Genomic DNA, 19,050 nt, shown 5'->3' with positions numbered 1-19,050 from the left:
CATCATTGCTAGGGAGCTTCTTGTCCCTCCCTGATGGTTGATGTAAGCTACAGTCGTGATGTTGTCCGACTGAAACCTGATGAACCCCCGAGTTGTTAACTGGGGCCAAGCCAGAAGGGCATTGAGAACTGCTCTCAATTCCAGAATGTTTATTGGTAGGAGACTCTCCTCCTGATTCCATTGTCCCTGAGCCTTCAGAGAATTCCAGACAGCGCCCCAACCTAGTAGGCTGGCGTCTGTTGTTACAATTGTCCAGTCCGGCCTGCTGAATGGCATCCCCCTGGACAGATGTGGCCGAGAAAGCCACCATAGAAGAGAATTTCTGGTCTCTTGATCCAGATTCAGAGTAGGGGACAAGTCTGAGTAATCCCCATTCCACTGACTTAGCATGCACAATTGCAGCGGTCTGAGATGTAGGCGTGCAAAGGGTACTATGTCCATTGCTGCTACCATTAAGCCGATCACCTCCATGCATTGAGCTACTGACGGGTGTTGAATGGAATGAAGGACACGGCATGCATTTTGAAGCTTTGTTAACCTGTCTTCTGTCAGGTAAATCTTCATTTCTACAGAATCTATAAGAGTCCCCAAGAAGGGAACTCTTGTGAGTGGAAAGAGAGAACTCTTCTTTTCGTTCACCTTCCATCCATGCGACCTTAGAAATGCCAGTACTAACTCTGTATGAGACTTGGCAGTTTGAAAGCTTGAAGCTTGTATCAGAATGTCGTCTAGGTACGGAGCTACCGCAATTCCTCGCGGTCTTAGTACCGCCAGAAGAGCACCCAGAACCTTTGTGAAGATTCTCGGAGCCGTAGCCAATCCGAATGGAAGAGCTACAAACTGGTAATGCCTGTCTAGAAAGGCAAACCTTAGATACCGGTAATGATCTTTGTGAATCGGTATGTGAAGGTAAGCATCCTTTAAATCCACTGTGGTCATGTACTGACCCTTTTGGATCATGGGTAAAATTGTCCGAATAGTTTCCATTTTGAACGATGGAACTCTTAGGAATTTGTTTAGGATCTTTAAATCCAAGATTGGCCTGAAAGTTCCCTCTTTTTTGGGAACCACAAACAGATTTGAGTAAAACCCTTGTCCTTGTTCCGACCGCGGAACCGGATGGATCACTCCCATTAATAAAAGATCTTGTACGCAGCGTAGAAACGCCTCTTTCTTTATTTGGTTTGTTGACAACCTTGACAGATGAAATCTCCCTCTTGGGGGAGAGAATTTGAAGTCTAGAAGGTATCCCTGAGATATGATCTCTAACGCCCAGGGATCCTGGACATCTCTTGCCCAAGCCTGGGCGAAGAGAGAAAGTCTGCCCCCCACTAGATCCGTTCCCGGATCGGGGGCCCTCGATTCATGCTGTCTTAGGGGCAGCAGCAGGTTTCCTGGCCTGCTTGCCCTTGTTCCAGGACTGGTTAGGTCTCCAGCCTTGTCTGTAGCGAGCAACAGCTCCTTCCTGTTTTGGTGCAGAGGAAGTTGATGCTGGTCCTGCTTTGAAATTACGAAAGGAACGAAAATTAGACTGTCTAGCCTTAGGTTTGGCTCTGTCTTGAGGCAGGGCATGGCCTTTACCTCCTGTAATGTCAGCGATAATTTCTTTCAACCCGGGCCCGAATAAGGTCTGCCCTTTGAAAGGTATATTAAGCAATTTAGATGTAACGTCAGCTGACCAGGATTTTAGCCACAGTGCTCTGCGTGCCTGAATGGCGAATCCGGAATTCTTAGCCGTAAGTTTAGTTAAATGTACTACGGCATCTGAAATAAATGAGTTAGCTAACTTAAGGGCTTTAAGCTTGTGTGTAATCTCATCTAATGGAGCTGATTCAAGTGTCTCTTCCAGAGACTCAAACCAAAATGCTGCTGCAGCCGTGACAGGCGCAATGCATGCAAGAGGTTGCAATATAAAACCTTGTTGAACAAACATTTTCTTAAGGTAACCCTCTAACTTTTTATCCATTGGATCTGAAAAGGCACAGCTATCCTCCACCGGGATAGTGGTACGCTTAGCTAAAGTAGAAACTGCTCCATCCACCTTAGGGACCGTTTGCCATAAGTCCCGTGTGGTGGCGTCTATTGGAAACATCTTTCTAAATATCGGAGGGGGTGAGAACGGCACACCGGGTCTATCCCACTCCTTAGTAACAATTTCAGTAAGTCTCTTAGGTATAGGAAAAACGTCAGTACTCGCCGGTACCGCAAAATATTTATCCAACCTACACATTTTCTCTGGTATTGCAACTGTGTTACAATCATTCAGAGCCGCTAACACCTCCCCTAGTAATACACGGAGGTTTTCCAGCTTAAATTTAAAATTTGAAATATCTGAATCCAGTTTGTTTGGATCAGAACCGTCACCCGCAGAATGAAGCTCTCCGTCCTCATGTTCTGCAAATTGTGACGCAGTGTCTGACATGGCCCTAATATTATCAGCGCACTCTGTTCTCACCCCAGAGTGATCACGCTTACCTCTTAGTTCTGGTAATTTAGCCAAAACTTCAGTCATAACAGTAGCCATATCCTGTAATGCGATTTGTAATGGCCGCCCAGATGTACTCGGCTCTACAATATCACGCACCTCCCGAGCGGGAGATGCAGGTACTGACACGTGAGGCGAGTTAGTCGGCATAACTCTCCCCTCGTTGTTTGGTGAAATATGTTCAATTTGTACAGATTGACTTTTATTTAAAGTAGCATCAATACAGTTAGTACATAAATTTCTATTGGGCTCCACTTTGGCTTTAGCACATATAGCACAGATATCTTCCTCTGAATCAGACATGTTTAACACACTAGCAAATAAACTAGCAACTTGGAAATACTTTTCAAGTAATTTACTATAATATGAAAACGTACTGTGCCTATAAGAAGCACAGAAAAAGTTATGACAGTTGAAAATTAATAAACTGAAAAGTTATAGCATCAAATCTTTGTAAAAAAACACAATTTTAGCAAAGGATTGCTCCCATTAGCAAAGGATAACTAACCCTGATAGCCTCCCCCTCACACATAACAGTGAGAGAGATCAGTAAACTGTCATAAATTAAATAAAACGACTGCCAAGTGGAAAAAAATAGTGCCCAAAACATTTTTTCACCCAGTACCTCAGAAAATTAAACGATTTTACATGCCAGCAAAAAACGTTTAACATTAATAAATTGAGTGTTATTAAAAAGCCTGTTGCTAGTCCCTGCAAATTAGGCTAAAGTTTTATGCATACAGTATAATTCCAGTGAAGTGCCATTCCCCAGAATACTGAAGTGTAAAATATACATACATGACAGCCTGATACCAGTTGCTGCTACTGCATTTAAGGCTGAGTTTACATTATATCGGTATGGCAGAATTTTCTCATCAATTCCATTGTCAGAAAATAATAAGCTGCTACATACCTCTTTGCAGATTAATCTGCCCGCTGTCCCCTGATCTGAAGTTTACCTCTCCTCAGATGGCCGAGAAACAGCAATATGATCTTAACTACTCCGGCTAAAATCATAGAAAAACTCAGGTAGATTCTTCTTCAAATTCTACCAGAGAAGGAATAACACACTCCGGTGCTATTATAAAATAACAAACTTTTGATTGAAGGTATGAAACTAAGTATAATCACCACAGTCCTCTCACACATCCTATCTATTCGTTGGGTGCAAGAGAATGACTGGTAATGGCAGTTAGGGGAGGAGCTATATAGCAGCTCTGCTGGGTGAATCCTCTTGCACTTCCTGTTGGGGAGGAGTTAATATCCCATAAGTAATGGATGATCCGTGGACTGGATACACTTAACAAGAGAAAATAAACTTTTGATTGAAGGTAAAAACTACACTAAGTCACCACATCTCTCTTGATACTTCCTTTCTTGTCGAGAGCTGCAACAGAATGACTGGGGGTGGCAGTTAGGGGAGGAGCTATATAGACAGCTCTGCTGTGGGTGTCCTCTTGCAGCTTCCTGTTGGGAAGGAGAATATCCCACAAGTAATGGATGAACCCGTGAACTGGATACACCTTTACAAGAGAAATATCTCCCACACCATTACACCACCACCACCAGCTGCATGAACCATTGATATAAGGCAGGATGGATCCATGATTTCATGTTGTTTACGCCAAATACTGACTGTACCATCTGAATGTTGCAGCTCAAATCGAGACTCATCAGACCAGGCAATGTTTTTCCAATCTTCTATTGTCCAATTTTGGTAAGCCTGTGCAAATTGTAACCTCAGTTTCCTGTTCTTAGCTGACAGGAGGGGCACCTGGTATGTGTGGTCTTCTGCTGCTGTAGCCCATCTGTTTCAAGGTTTGACGTGTTGTGCATTCAAAGATGGTATTCTGCATACCTTGGTTGTAACGAGTGGTTATTTAAGTTACTATTGCCTTTCTATCATCTCGTACCAGTCTACCCATTCTCCTCTGCCATCAACAAGGCATTGACGTCCACACAACTGCCGCTCACTGGATATTTTCTCTTTTTCGGACCATTCTCTGTAAACTCTAGAGATGGTTGTGCCTGATAATCTCAGTAGATTAGCAGTTTTTTAAATACTCAGACCAGCCTGTCTGGCACCAACAACCACGCCACGTTCAAAGTCACTTAAATCCCCTTTCTTCCCCATTCTGATGCTCAGTTTGAACTTAAACAAGTCGTCTTCCCCACGTCTAGATGCCTAAATGCATTGAGTTGCTGCCATGTGATTGGCTGATTAGCAATTTGTGTTACCAACCATTAGAACAGGTGTACCTAATAAAGTGTCCAGTGAGTAAGTGTGTGTGTGTGTGTATATTTTAATAAAAAATGTTTAAAAGGGTATGTCTAAATATGTGTATGTATATATACGTCTATTGATGTGTATACATGTGTACTTATATGTATAAATATCTATGTGCATAGTTACATATAAACACATAAATACGGATATTTACACACACATCCATCCTTACATACATACATACATACAGTATCTCACAAAGAGTACACCCCTCACATTTTTGTAAATATTTTATTATATCTTTTTATGTGACAACACTGAAGAAATTACACTTTGCTACAATGTAAAGTAGTGAGTGTACAGCCTGTATAACACTGTAAATTTGCTGTCCCCTCAAAATAACTAAAAAACACAGCCATTAATGTCTAAACTGTTAGCAACAAAAATGAGTACACCCCTAAGTGGAAATGTCCAAATTGGGCCCAAATATCCATTTTCCCTCCCCGGTGTCATGTGACTCAGTGTTACAAGGTCTCAGGTGTGAATGGGGAGCAGGTGTGTTAAATTTGGTGTTATTTTTATTTTATTTATAAAATATTTTACCAGGAAGGATACATTGAGATTTCTCTCGTTTTCAAGTATGTCCTGGGATTGCTCTCAGTCTCTCTCATACTGGTCACTGGAAGTTCAACATGGCACCTCATGGCAAAGAGCTCTCTGAGAATCTGAAAAAAAGAATTGTTGCTCTACATAAAGATGGCCTAGGCTATAAGAAGATTGCCAAGACCCTGAAACTGAGCTGCAGCACGGTGGGCAAGACCATACAGCAGTTTCACAGGACAGGTTCCACTCAGAACAGGCCTCGCCATGGTCGACCAAAGAAGTTGAGTGCACGTGCTCAGCTTCATATCCAGAGGTTGTCTTTGGGAAATAGACATATGAGTGCTGCCAGCATTGCTACAGAGGTTGAAGGGGTCGGGGGTCAGCCTGTCAGTGCTCAGAATATACGCTGCACACTACATCAAATTGGTCTGCATGGCTGTCGACCCAGAAGGAAGCCTCTTCTAAAGATAATGCATAAGAAAGCCTGCAAACAGTTTGCTGAAGACAAGCAGACTAAGGACATGGATCACTGGAACCATGTCCTGTGGTCTGATGAGACCAAGATAAACTTATTTGGTTTTGATGGTGTCAAGCGTGTGTGGCGGCAACCAGGTGAGGAGTACAAAGACAAGTGTGTCTTGCCTACAGTCCAGCATGGTGGTGGGAGTGTCATGGTCTGGGCCTGCATGAGTGCTGCTGGCACTGGGGAGCTACAGTTCATTGAGGGAACCATGAATGCCAACATGTACTGTGACATACTGAAGCAGAGCATGATCCCCCTCCCTTCGGAGACTGGGAAGCAGGGCAGTATTCCACCATGATAATGACCCCAAACATACCTCAAATATGACCACTGCCTTGCTAAAGAAGCTGAGGGTGAAGGTGATGGACTGGCCAAGCATGTCTCCAGACCTAAACCCTATTGAGCATCTGTGAGGTATCCTCAAAGGGAAGGTGGGCGAGCGCAAGGTCTCTAACATCCCCCAGCTCTATGCTGTCGTCATGGAGGAGTGAAAGAGGACTCCAGTGGCAACCTGTGAAGCTCTGGTGAACTCCATGCCCAAGAGGGTTAAGGCAGTGCTGGAAAATAATGGTGGCCACACAAATAATTGACACTTTGTGCAAACGGTTTAGAAATTAATGGGTGTGTGTTGAGTTATTTTGAGGGGACAGCACATTTACAGTGTTATACAGGCTGTACACTCACTACTTTACATTGTAGCGAAGTGTCATTTCTTCAGTGTTGTCACATGAAAAGATATAATATATTTACAAAAATGTGACGGGTGTACTCACTTTTGTGAGATACTGTGTGACTGTGTGTGTATATATATATACTAATTAACAACACTAGTGGTAAAGTATAACCCACTCACAAATAGCAGTTTTATGGCAGTCAGTAATAGCAGGATTACACATCTTATTTTAGAGATTAATGTACCTTTAAAGGGCTGCATTAGTTATTATACAGCATTTACAACTGCTCAAGATGAAAATAAAATATCATAGACAACAGATCTAGGCTGTTCATCAAAATACAACCGACTAAAGTTATTAAGCAGCGTTCTTATACATCATGTAGAGCCAATCATTAGACAATTGACAGGCAAATGTGCATACATGCGATAAAAGCCCCATAAAAATGGCACCGTGTGAGAGGGTTTGAGAAATGTATTTGAAATCTAGGAAGCCACAAAATTCTTAGGAGACAGAGAAGGGTGTTTATGTTATGTAGAATAATTATACAGTTTGGGAACAAGAAGTAAAATTGTAGTTGCTGTGGCTTCTTGGCTCAAAGTGATTATCCCTGCAGTATGATAGTATCTAACACAGCTCATTCCATAAAGAAGGCATTGCCTATGAATAAACATCTGATGGGATACACAGATCAGTCACCACTGCAGCTATTGCATCTGTGCTTGCTCTTCCAGGATTCAGGTAAATCACCATGAATATTATATGACTTTGCTTATTCTGGGGGACAAGATGCTTTAATAAAATAGCATTTGCTAGGTAATAGGATTGTGCGTAGGTGGTTATGTTTTGCCAGGGAAAGTACTTCTAGACAATTCAGAACAATTATGGTTCTGTTTTATCAATCCTTTAACAAGGTATATTATGTTTTGTTTTTTTTCCTTTGGCTTTAGAGCAATACATAGTGGAAATCTGTTGTATGTTTTAAAAGATCTCTAGTAGTAAAACACGTTGCTTATGATCGTTCTGTTCAGCTCAGCAATAAGGAAGAAATATAAAAAAATCCATTCAGGATGGTTAGAATATCTGTCACAGAAGTATGTGAAATCAGGAAAAGTAAATGACCTCTTTCAACTAAATTTAGTGCTCAGCCTGTAAGAACAAAGCTGCCAAGTCAAGCAAAGCTTTTTTTTCTCTTGGCTGTTACACCATTAGAATTTATTTACAATACTGTGGGGCTGTCCCAAAGATCATTCTTATTTTTAACCTATTGTTTGCCACAGGGAGCTGTAACACATTAAGCAGCAACATGATGCAACCAAAAAGCTTTAGCACATCCATACATCCTTTTAGGGCCTTTGAAGTCAACATATCAGCAATTAAAGGGACAGAAAATGTTAAAAAAAATAATAATAATCTGCACAATTAAGCATAGGTTATAAGTAATAATAAACTGTTTTTAATATTTTAATAAACTTTAATACCATATATAAGTAAGGGCCAACATCCTAACCAATATGGGCCGCAAATCAGTATTTGCCACATATTCATCATTGGATATTAAACACACAAGTAATATATTTCCTAAAAATGCCCAGTGTGTTGCAGGGTACCCTCTATCTGTTGATACAAACTTAAAAGGGCTCATTTCAGTTTTCAAGTTCTCAAAGCAAACTTTTTATTGGTTCTGCTTATTCCTGAATCCACAAAACCAAGTGCAGAGGGTTACATGAGGCTCATAGGCTGCCAGATGGCCATCCCTGTCATATATAATTACCTTTCAAGTACTACTTAGGCTAGGTGGCAATCCCCATAGATCAAGTTAAAAGACAACTGACAGGTAATTTTAATAAAATCTATTAAGTTTTATACAATAATTATGAGGTTTTTGTATGTTTTCAAATATGATGATTGATTTAAATGACACTTGCAAGTAACAATGACTGTCCCTTGAAAAAGAAATATAGAACGTTCCTTTGCTGTCATTTAAAGTTACCAATCATTGTCTGGAATGCTGAACCACTGATGAAGTCACTCTAGCCTTTTTGGAAGGGAGCTGAACAAGCATATTATTATCAGTTATCTGTAGAGCAGCAACAGATTCTGCAGTGCTATAAACATAGGCATGATATGTAGGTAACATTTATAGGGAACATGTGGGTAGAGGGCCCTGTCACAAGTTGCACTGTTTAAATAAGTACTAATGAAAATGATCTACAAAACAGTTGGGCTCATAGGCTTACATGCTAACGGGGTTCAAGGGGATAACAAAGAAGGAGAGGAACTGAGGTTAGTAAAGGTTAGAGTATGTTGTATGCATCCCTGAACAGTAGCGTCTTTAAGGAGCGCTTGAAACTTTCAAAACTAGTGGAGAGTCTTGTGGAGCGAAGCAGCGCCGCGGTCTGGAGAAATCCTGTAGATGGGAATGTGAGGAGCTAACAATAGAGGAGGAGGTCATCAGTAGAATGAAGGGGACAAGAGGGAGAGAATCCGGAGAAAGGTCTGAGATATAGGGGGAGCAGTGCTATTGAGGGCCTTAAAATGTCAGAGTCAAAATTTTGTGTTTAATTCTGGAGGCTAGAGGAAGCCAGTGAAGGGATTGGCAGAGAGATGCAGCAGATGAAGAGCGATGTGTAAGGAAGAGCAGCATTGCAGCTAGGGAGACCAGAGAGGATGGAGTTGCAATAGTCAAGGCGGGAAATTATGAGAGAGTGGATTAAAATCTTAGTTGTGTCTTGTGTGAGGCAGTGGCAAAATTTGGAGATGTTTTTAAGGTGGAAAAGACAGGAATTGGATAAAGGCTGGATGTGAGGGGTGAAAGTGAGAGCTCGGTCAAGTATGACCCCCAGACATTGGGCGTGCATGGATGGGATCATGATTATTATTATCAACAGTTATAGAAAGATGGGAGGTGGCGATTTTGGAAGACGGGAGAAAAATAAGGAGCTCAGTTTTGAAGAGATTTAGAGAGGACATCCAAGATGAAATATGAGAGACAGTTAGTGATACGAGTTAGCAAGGAAGGGGGATAGGTCAGGTGCAGAAAGATAGATTTGGGTTTATTGTACCCCAACAGAAAGTGGTAAAGGGGCAAAGGATGCACCAAAGAAGGCTACACTAAAGCTACAGTTAGGCAGGTAGGAGTAGAACCACAAGAGGGCTGTGTTGCAAATGCAGAAGGATTTGAGAGTTTGGAGCAAAAACAGAATTTATGCTTACCTGATAAATTTCTCTCTCTTGTGATGTATCGAGCCCACGGATTCATCCATACTTATGGGATATTCTCCTTCCCTACAGGAAGTGGCAGAGAGAACACCCACAGCAGAGCTGTCCATGTACCTCCTCCCTTAGCTCCACCCCCAAGTCATTCGACCGAAGGCTAGGAAGAAAAAGGAGAAACTATAGGGTGCAGTGGTGACTGAAGTTTTTAAAATAAAAATATACTACCTGTCTTAAATAGACAGGGCGGGCCGTGGACTCGATACATCACAAGAGAAAGAAATTTATCAGGTAAGCATAAATTCTGTTATCTCTTGTAAGATGTATCGAGTCCACGGATTCATCCATACTTATGGGATACCAATATCAAAGCTTTAGGACACGGATGAACCAAGTAATTTTGTCCACAGCACTATAATATCAATTATTTTTTATTTTCTGTTAAACATACAGATATAAAATGCGACGTTTCGAGTGTTGCCACTCTTACTGAGTAAGAGTGGCAACACTCGAAACGTCGCATTTTATATCTGTATGTTTAACAGAAAATAAAAAATAATTGATATTATAGTGCTGTGGACAAAATTACTTGTATCATAGATGTTAGGGGACCCTGGCAGAGCCCCTGTCTTCACGAGCACTATTCTCCGGTTTGTTGCTGTACTACACTGCTTGTATTGAATAGGACACGGATGAAGGGAGGGACAAGACAGGTACCTTAAACGGAAGGCACCACTGCTTGTAGAACCTTTCTCCCAAAAATAGCCTCCGAAGAAGCAAAAGTATCAAATTTGGGAAAATTTGGAAAAAGTATGAAGCGAAGACCAAGTCGCCGCCTTACAAATCTGTTCAACAGAAGCCTTATTTTAAAAAGCCCATGTGGAAGCCACTGCTCTAGTAGAATGAGCAGTAATTCTTTCAGGAGACTGCTGGCCAGCAGTCTCATAAGCCAAACAGATGAAGCTTTTCAGCCAAAAGGAAAGAGAGGTAGCTGTAGCCTTTTGACCTCTCCGTTTACCAGAATAAACAACAAACAATGAAGATGTTTGACGGAAATCTTTAGCTGCTTGTAAGGAATATCAATCAGGAGATTGTTGTTCTACTATTAGAAACAACCTTAGGAAGAAACCCAGGTTTAGTACGCAAAACCTTATCTGCATGGAAAACTAGGTAAGGTGAGTCACACTGTAAAGCAGATAACTCAGAAACTCTTCGAGCCGAAGAGATAGCTACTAAAAACAAAACTTTCCAAGATAGAAGCTTAATATCCATGGAATGAATAGGTTCAAACGGAAACCCTTGAAGAACATTAAGAAACAAATTTAGGCTCCATGGTGGAGCAACAGGTTTATATACAGGCTTGATCCTGACCAAGGCCTGACTAAACGCTTGAACGTCTGGGACATCTGCCAGACGTTTGTGTAAAAGAATAGACAAAGCAGATATTTGTCCTTTTTTCTTTTTTTTACAAATTTTTTTTTTCTTTATTTAAATCCAGCAAAATTTAACAAAAACCATATCAATAAATGAAAACAATCTTCAAAACTTTTCCAAATCTTATCTTTTTGCACCACGCAGGGTCAAAGCATTGTACATCGCATAATCTCATAACAAGGAAAACCAAATTCTATAATAAAATTAGTAATTTTCTCAAAGATCGATTTAACTGCTGGATTTTAAATTCTTCCTTATCCCCTGGGCGGGGAGGACAACACATAGACAGACAGAAAGCGAGACAACACAGCGGAAAAGGGGAAGAGAAAGAAAAAGAAAAAGAAAGAAAAAAAAAAAACTCCCAACCCCCCCACCCCTCTGCAGCCCACCCACCGTTTATTTTCAAAGACCCTCAATCCATGACTGTTGAAAAACATCTAATAATGTCAATTCAGCGAAACTAATTGATTGCAAAAATGGGTAAAGAATCCGTTTTTGAAGTGGTCTTGGGTAAGTTAGAATAGCTGGAGACCATTTCCATAAGAAGTTCTTAATCCTCTTTTCTGACGCATTCTTAAGATGGTATGATTCATATACTATTTGTTCCTGGATATATTTAAAGATCAGCGCTAGCCCTGGTACATGCTTAGCCTTCCAATTTTTAAGCAAGCAGCTTCTAACCACTAATATAATAGTATTAAGACTATTTCTAGTACTATTACTAATAGCATTCTGTGAAGGAACCAAGAGCAAGACTTCTTCCAAAGACAATCCTATCGACACTTTGTATAATTTATTAAACCAAAAAATTATCTTTAACCAGAGCTGTCTAACTCCAGGACAAGACCAAAACATGTGCCCTGTATCCGCTTTATTATAATAACAGCGTGGACATCTGCTAACTATTGTTATATAAAACTTAGATAATCTAAGTGGAGATAGATAGAAATTATTAATCAACTTCATATGAGATTCCCTCATGCCCATTGGAACTCTGCATTTATAAAGAGAGTCAAAACTCTGTTTAATTTTTTTATGATCCATTCCAGGCATTAATGAAGACCAAGAATTACAGATATTATCCAGATATACCAAGATATTTGTCCTTTTAAGGAACTAACTGATAATCCCTTCTCCAATCCTTTTTGGAGAAAGGACAAAATTCTATGAATCCTAATCTTACTCCATAAGTAACCCTTGTATTCACACCAACAAAGATATCTGCGCCAAATCTTATGATAGATTTTCCTGGCGACAGGCTTTCTAGCCTGAACCAGGGTATCAATGGCCGACTCAGAGAAACCACGCTTTGATAGAATCAGGCGTTCAATCTCCAAGCAGTCAGACGCAGAGAAATTAGATTTGAATGCTTGAATGGACCTTGGATTAGAAGGTCCTGCCTCTTTGGCAGAGTCCACGGTGGAACAGATGACATGTCCTCCAGGTCTGCATACCAAGTCCTGCGTGGCCACGCAGGTGCTATCAGAATCACCGAAGCTCTCTCCTGCTTGATTCTGGCAACCAGACGTGAGAGGAGAGGAAACGGTGGAAATATATAAGCCAGATTGAAGGACCAGGGCACTGCTAGAGCATCTATCAGTACCGCCTGGGGATCCCGGGACCTGGACCCTTAACAAGGAAGTTTGGCGTTCTGTCGGGACGCCATCAGATCCAATTCTGGTGTGCCCCATAGCTGAGTCAGCTGGGCAAAAAATACCTCCGGATGGAGCTCCCACTCCCCCAGATGAAAAGTCTGACGACTTAGGAAATCCGCCTAGAGTGGCAAGAGTGATCCTCCGCCCATCTGATTATTTTGGTTACCTCCATCATTGCTAGAGAACTCTGTGTTCCTCCTTGATGATTGATAAAGGCTACAGTCGTGATGTTGTCCGACTGAAATCTGATGAATCTGGCCGCAGCTAGCTGAGGCCATGCCTGAAGGGCATTGAATATTGCTCTCAGTTCTAGAATGTTTATCGGGAGGAGAGATTCCTCCTGAGACCATAAGCCCTGTGCTTTCAGGGATTTCCAGACTGCACCCCAGCCTAGCAGGCTGGCATCTGTCGTTACTATGAGCCACTCTGGCCTGTGGAAACACATTCCCTGAGACAGGTGGTCCTGAGACAACCACCAGAGAAGAGAATCTCTGGTCTCTTGGTCCAGATGCAGTTGAGGAGATAAATCCTTTTTTTGTCACCACACTCCCTTTGCCCTTCCTAGCAGTTAAGCAGGCAGAGAGAATGACTGGGGGTGGAGCTAAGGGAGGAGCTATAGGGACAGCTCTGCTGTGGGTGTTCTCTCTGCCACTTCCTGTAGGGAAGGAGAATATCCCATAAGTATGGATGAATCCGTGGACTCGATACATCTTACAAGAGAAACAGGATGGTCAACCATGTCAAAGCCTGCAGACAGATCGAGAAGAATTAGCAGAAAGAAGTGGCTTTTCAATTTTTCTGTAAGGTGGTCATTAGTAACCTTAATTACTGTCTCTGTGGAGTGTTGAGGGGAAAATCCAGATTGCAGTGGGTTAAGTAGGGAATTTAATGTGAGGAAATGTAATAAACATGTATATACTAGCTTTTGCAGATGTTTTAAGGAAAGTGGGAGTAGGGAAAAAGGGCGGTAGTTGGATGGGGAGGTTGGATCAAGAGAAGGAGTTCTGAGACTAGGCGTGACTAGTGCATGTTTCAGAGATGCAGGAAATATACAGGTGCTGAGGGAGAGATTGAAAATGTGTGTGAGGATAGGGGTAAGGGTAGGAGAGGAGGAGGGGACTAGCTGTGAGGGGATGGGATTGAGGGGACAGGTAGTGAGGTGAGACGACAATATAAGGAAAAAAATGTCTTCCTTAGTAACAGAGCAGAGGCAAAAGAGCTGAATTTGTGGCTGTGTGGGGTTTGGATGATTTCTAGCTGTTGAGGGGGTGGGAGACTGGTAGTAAGTAGAGAGATTATTTAATTTCTAAAGGAATCAATTTAGTTGTGAAAGTAGTTGGCAAAATCTTGAGCAGAGAGAGAAGTTGTAGTAGGATGTGGGGGTGGGCATAGAAGAGTACTGAATGTGGAGAACAAAACGTTTGGTTTTGGAGAAATAATAGAGAAAAGAGTAGAAAAATAAGTTTGGTTAGAGAGGTTAAGGGCAGAATTATAGGCGTTCAAGATAAACTTGTAGTGAAGAAAGTCAGCTGAACATCAAGACTTTCTCCAATGTCGCTCACCAGTGCAGGAACATCTGCGTAGCTTTAGTGTTAGGAGTATGCCAGTGCTGAGGATGGGTGTGTGACTTGCTAGCTATTGTAGGAGGTGCCAAATTGTCAGGAACCAATGTAAGAATGGAATTGTAGTGATGGATAGATTGGTCAGGGCAGCAAAAGGAGAAGGAAGGAAGGAAGCAGAGGTTTGAGAGAGTTTGAAAGATGTCGCTCATCTAGTGACTTGATGTTGAGTTTGGTGTGAGGGTTAGATGAAGGGAGAGTTGTTAGGAGAAATAATTAAAGTATATTGCAATGGTGTTTTATGTTCCTTAATAATTAATTTTACAGGGAGATTAAATTAAATGCTGGGTTTGATATTCCTGTAAGGCAATTACCTGCTTTAGTAAGTGGGATAGTTCAGGCACTGCATGTAAATCTTTTGGTCAAAAATCTAAACCCCACAAACTACCCAAAAAGCAGAAAAATAACAACTTCACAGAAAGTCTATACACCCCCAGCCTCTCTAATGAACAACCTCAGAAAAGCATATTTCATGTATTTACCCCACAAAACTTACCCACACTGTCCCATACCCAATTACACCATGAATTCACTCTTTCCAAGATAGACATGAGATTTAAACTGGCCCAATACAAAACATTGTTAATTATATGATAAAAAACTGAAAATATTGCAGCATTGCCAAGTTCATAATAGAACTGTAAACCTTAAACATCTAAATTATTTATTTAGTAAACAGAACTGCTGGAATTTAGCTTAAACTGCACACAATGTGTAATGTTTTGAATAAAAAAAACAACAAAAGACAAAATATTAGGAAACTGTTGCCAAATATATTTAGTAAATGTTGAATAATTAATCTTTTTGCTGCCAAAGAGGGCTAAAACTATGCAATGTGCTCCCGTCCCTCTGTAATCCAGGGGTTAATACAGGTAGTGGGCTATGCCTTGTATCAGCATTACCAGATGTTATCTTTGATACCATCCCTAATTTAACTGTGAACAAGGACTCAGTTACTTATGCCTAGCGCCTGCTGTTACAGAGAAAACAAACTGATCTACAAACAGCCAAGCTTCGTGTGGATTGAAATGCAAGCAAAGCCCTTTGGCTCATAAGCACTAAAGTAAATCTTTTTCAGAGGCTTGAGCGAGTAGGAGGAGCAGAACACAATCTTTATTATGAGCAGATATGGGATAAAGTCCAAGTGCTGATGTTACATGTATTTGTTGTCTAGAGCAAACTCAGACATGAATACCAGTGAGCTAGAAAGCAGCTCATGAAACAGCAGCTTGTTTTAAACACAAATGAAAACTACCCTTTATTTGTGTGTTTTGAGATATTGCTGCCGTCCACTGCTGGATATGCAGAAAGCTTGTGTAATTAAAGAAATGCTGTCACTATCATTTGTGTACAAAATGTTCCATCACCCAAAAAAACGTTTTCAAATTTAAAAAAAATTAAGCAAAACTTTATGTTGTTGCAAAAAAAAAAAAAAAAAATCATTCAGGTCCAAGTAAAAACAAAAACTGTTTACCACACCTTCCAGGCTTTTGAAAATGTTAGTATTGCTCTTTATCACACATACAGGGGTTGCATACAATTTATTGTTTGGTAATTATCTGCATGTTATTCATTTCTGCTGATCAGCTTTTGATGTTGATCACAATAGCCAATAGTCATTGTTAATGTTTATTGGCATCACTTTTTTCATTATTGTTTCTGTGAAATATGGCCCTATACTTAACACGTGCCAGTCCTGTTTTTCTGATTACAATCCAAAGTCTCAATATTTAACATATTTATGGGGCATTTTTCAAGGGAAATTAAACACAAACTGTAAACTACATGATTAGGAACCTTCATATATAAGAATAATTTTGCAATGAAAACTGCAGCTTTAGTTTGTCAAATGAGTATATTGTTTTATGTTTATTAATTTAACTGATTTCCCCCAGATTTAAAGAACCCTTACTTACCAATCACAAACTAATATTCAGATATAGCACAAACTCTGTTTGCAATTGTGCAGAATAGTATAGCTTGCCCTCTTGTATTCTCTTAAGGTGGTATTGATTCAAACTTAGTTACTATTGCAAAGAATGACTTTTCCTATCATGATTGTTGATGCAAAAATGATGATCCACCTTATAAAATCATGCAACACCATAGAAGCTTAGGGACGGAGGGAGGTAAAAGTAAACAAAAGCTCACATAAACTGCCTAAAAGTGTGAGAAGGTCAAACAAGCACATTGTTTACATTTAGCTTACAGCAAAAGGCTCTAAAATAAATAATTAATGTATATTGCAATAATGTTTCACTTGCAAAAATGAAACATTTTATGCGTTGTTAAAATTTCAAGTTTAATGGTCCTTTAAAGTTAAAAAGGTAAATGTAACCAGTATTGAAGACACCAAATCATCTATCAATAGTACATTTATGTAGTCGCTAAGTGTTTTTTTAATATTACTGCTTTTGTTGTATATATATTTCATATTCCCTACCTTTTCTCACCCGACTCCTCCCTACCCCTACTTCCGTGTTCTGCTCTCTACCTTGCTCAAAAGCTCGTTCCCGATTCAGAAGTAACTGCGCATGCGCAAATTGCCTATGCTGCTTTCCACAGCATATGCGATAATCGTATAATGATGCGGTTGTCAGTAAGAAGCCTATGGTGATTCCCCCAAGTAATCAGGACGCATGCGCGAAATGGGAGCGTGCGCTGTTCTCTAGAACAAGGAAAACAAATGGCGCATGCGCAGATTATCATCAAGGGACGGCCGCCTAACGGCCAGAATTTCAATTGGTTCACCTAACAACGTGATCAATAGGAAAAAAAATGTTTATACGGGTTGAATTATCGGACGTTAATAAATTGCACTTGTAAGGCTGATAACTTTATTTCTACTCACATATATAAGAACTGATGAATGAAACTTATACTGATTTTACACAATTGATGCTATACTGGATAGAGGGTAAGGTAACTTTACCATCACTTTAACATGGAATACTGGGTGTGGGTAAAAGCCAGATCCTGACGATCTTGCTGGATCCATGTCTAGTTTAGACAGATACACACAAATGTAAGTGTTTTCCACACAAACACATCCAGACACTTTTGGCTCCACCAATTTTTTACACAAAAACATCTGGGTCCTTTTAGAACCAACACTTTTTTACGGAAAAACAGCAGGATCCTGCCGGATCCATGCCTAATTTAGACAGATACACACAAATTTAAGTGTTTTCCACACAAACGCATCCAGACACTTCTGGATCCAACAATATTTTACACAAAAACTTCTGGATCCTTTCAGAAGCAACACTTTTTATAAAATAAATAGTCGGATCCTGCCAGATCCATGTCTAATTTAGAGTATCCATGTTTAATTTAGACAGATACACAGAAATGTACCTGTTTTCCAGACAAACACATCCAGACACTTCTGGATACAACAATATTTTATACAAAAACATCTGGGTTCTTTCAGAACAACTCTTTTTTTTACACAAAAACAGCTGGATCCTACCAGATCCATGTCTAATTTAGACAGATATACACAAATTTAAGTGTTTTCCTCACAAACGAATTCAGACACTTCTGGATCCAACAATATTTTATACAAAAACATCTGGGTCCTTTCAGAACCAACTCTTTTTTTACACAAAAACATCTAGGTCCTTTCAGAACCAACACGTTTTGTTTGTGTGTAAATATAGCACTGGATTAAGCATAGAGTTGGTTCTGGTAGGATCCTGATGTTTTTGTGTACAATAGCTTTGGATCCAGGAGTGTCTGGGTGTGTTTGTGTTGAAAAGACTTGGATTTGTATGTACCTGTCTAAAACAGACTCGGATCCGGCAGGATATAGCTGTTTATCTGTTAAAAAGAGATGGTGCTAGTAGAATCCAAATTTTTTTTTTTTCAAAAATAGTGATGGATTAACCAGTGTATAGATGTGTTTGCATGGAAAACACTAAATTAGAGATGGATCCAGCAGAATGCGACTTTTTTTTTCGTTAAATATAGACTGTCCTGGAAGTTACCAGATGTATTTGTATAAAATAGCATTAGATTCAGTAGTGTCTGGATGTGTTTGTTTGGAAAATACCTGAATTTGTGTGTGTTTGTGTCTGTCTTAAAGGGACATGAAACCCAATTTTTTTTTCTTTCATGATTTAGAAAGAGCATACAATTATAAACAACTTTGTAATTTACTTCTATTATCTATTTTGCTTCATTCTCTTGATATTCTTTGCTGAAAATCATATCTAGATATGCTTAGTAGCTGCTGATTGGTAGCTGCTTCACTGTGTGCATTGCTATTTCTTCATTAAAGTATATCTAAAGAATAAAGCAAATTAGGTAATAGAAGTAAATTGGAATGTTGTTTAAAATTATATTCTCTACCTTAATCATGAAAGAAAATTTGGGTATAGTGTCCCTTTAATAGGACATGGATCCAACTGGTTTTCCGTAAAAAAAAAAAAAAAACAAGACTCGTTCTGGTAGGATCCAGATGTTTTTGTGCAAAATATTGTTGTATTCGCAAGTGTTTGTGTGGAAGACATTTACATTTGTGTGTATCTGTCTAAATTAGACATAGATCCAACAGGATCCGGCTTTCTCTCTGTAAAAAAGGGTTGGTTCTGAAAGGACCAAGATGTTTTA

This window comes from Bombina bombina, chromosome 2, assembly GCF_027579735.1.
Source record: "Bombina bombina isolate aBomBom1 chromosome 2, aBomBom1.pri, whole genome shotgun sequence".
NCBI classification, from domain to species: Eukaryota; Metazoa; Chordata; class Amphibia; order Anura; family Bombinatoridae; genus Bombina; species Bombina bombina.
Note: the sequence above shows the minus strand (reverse complement) of the source record.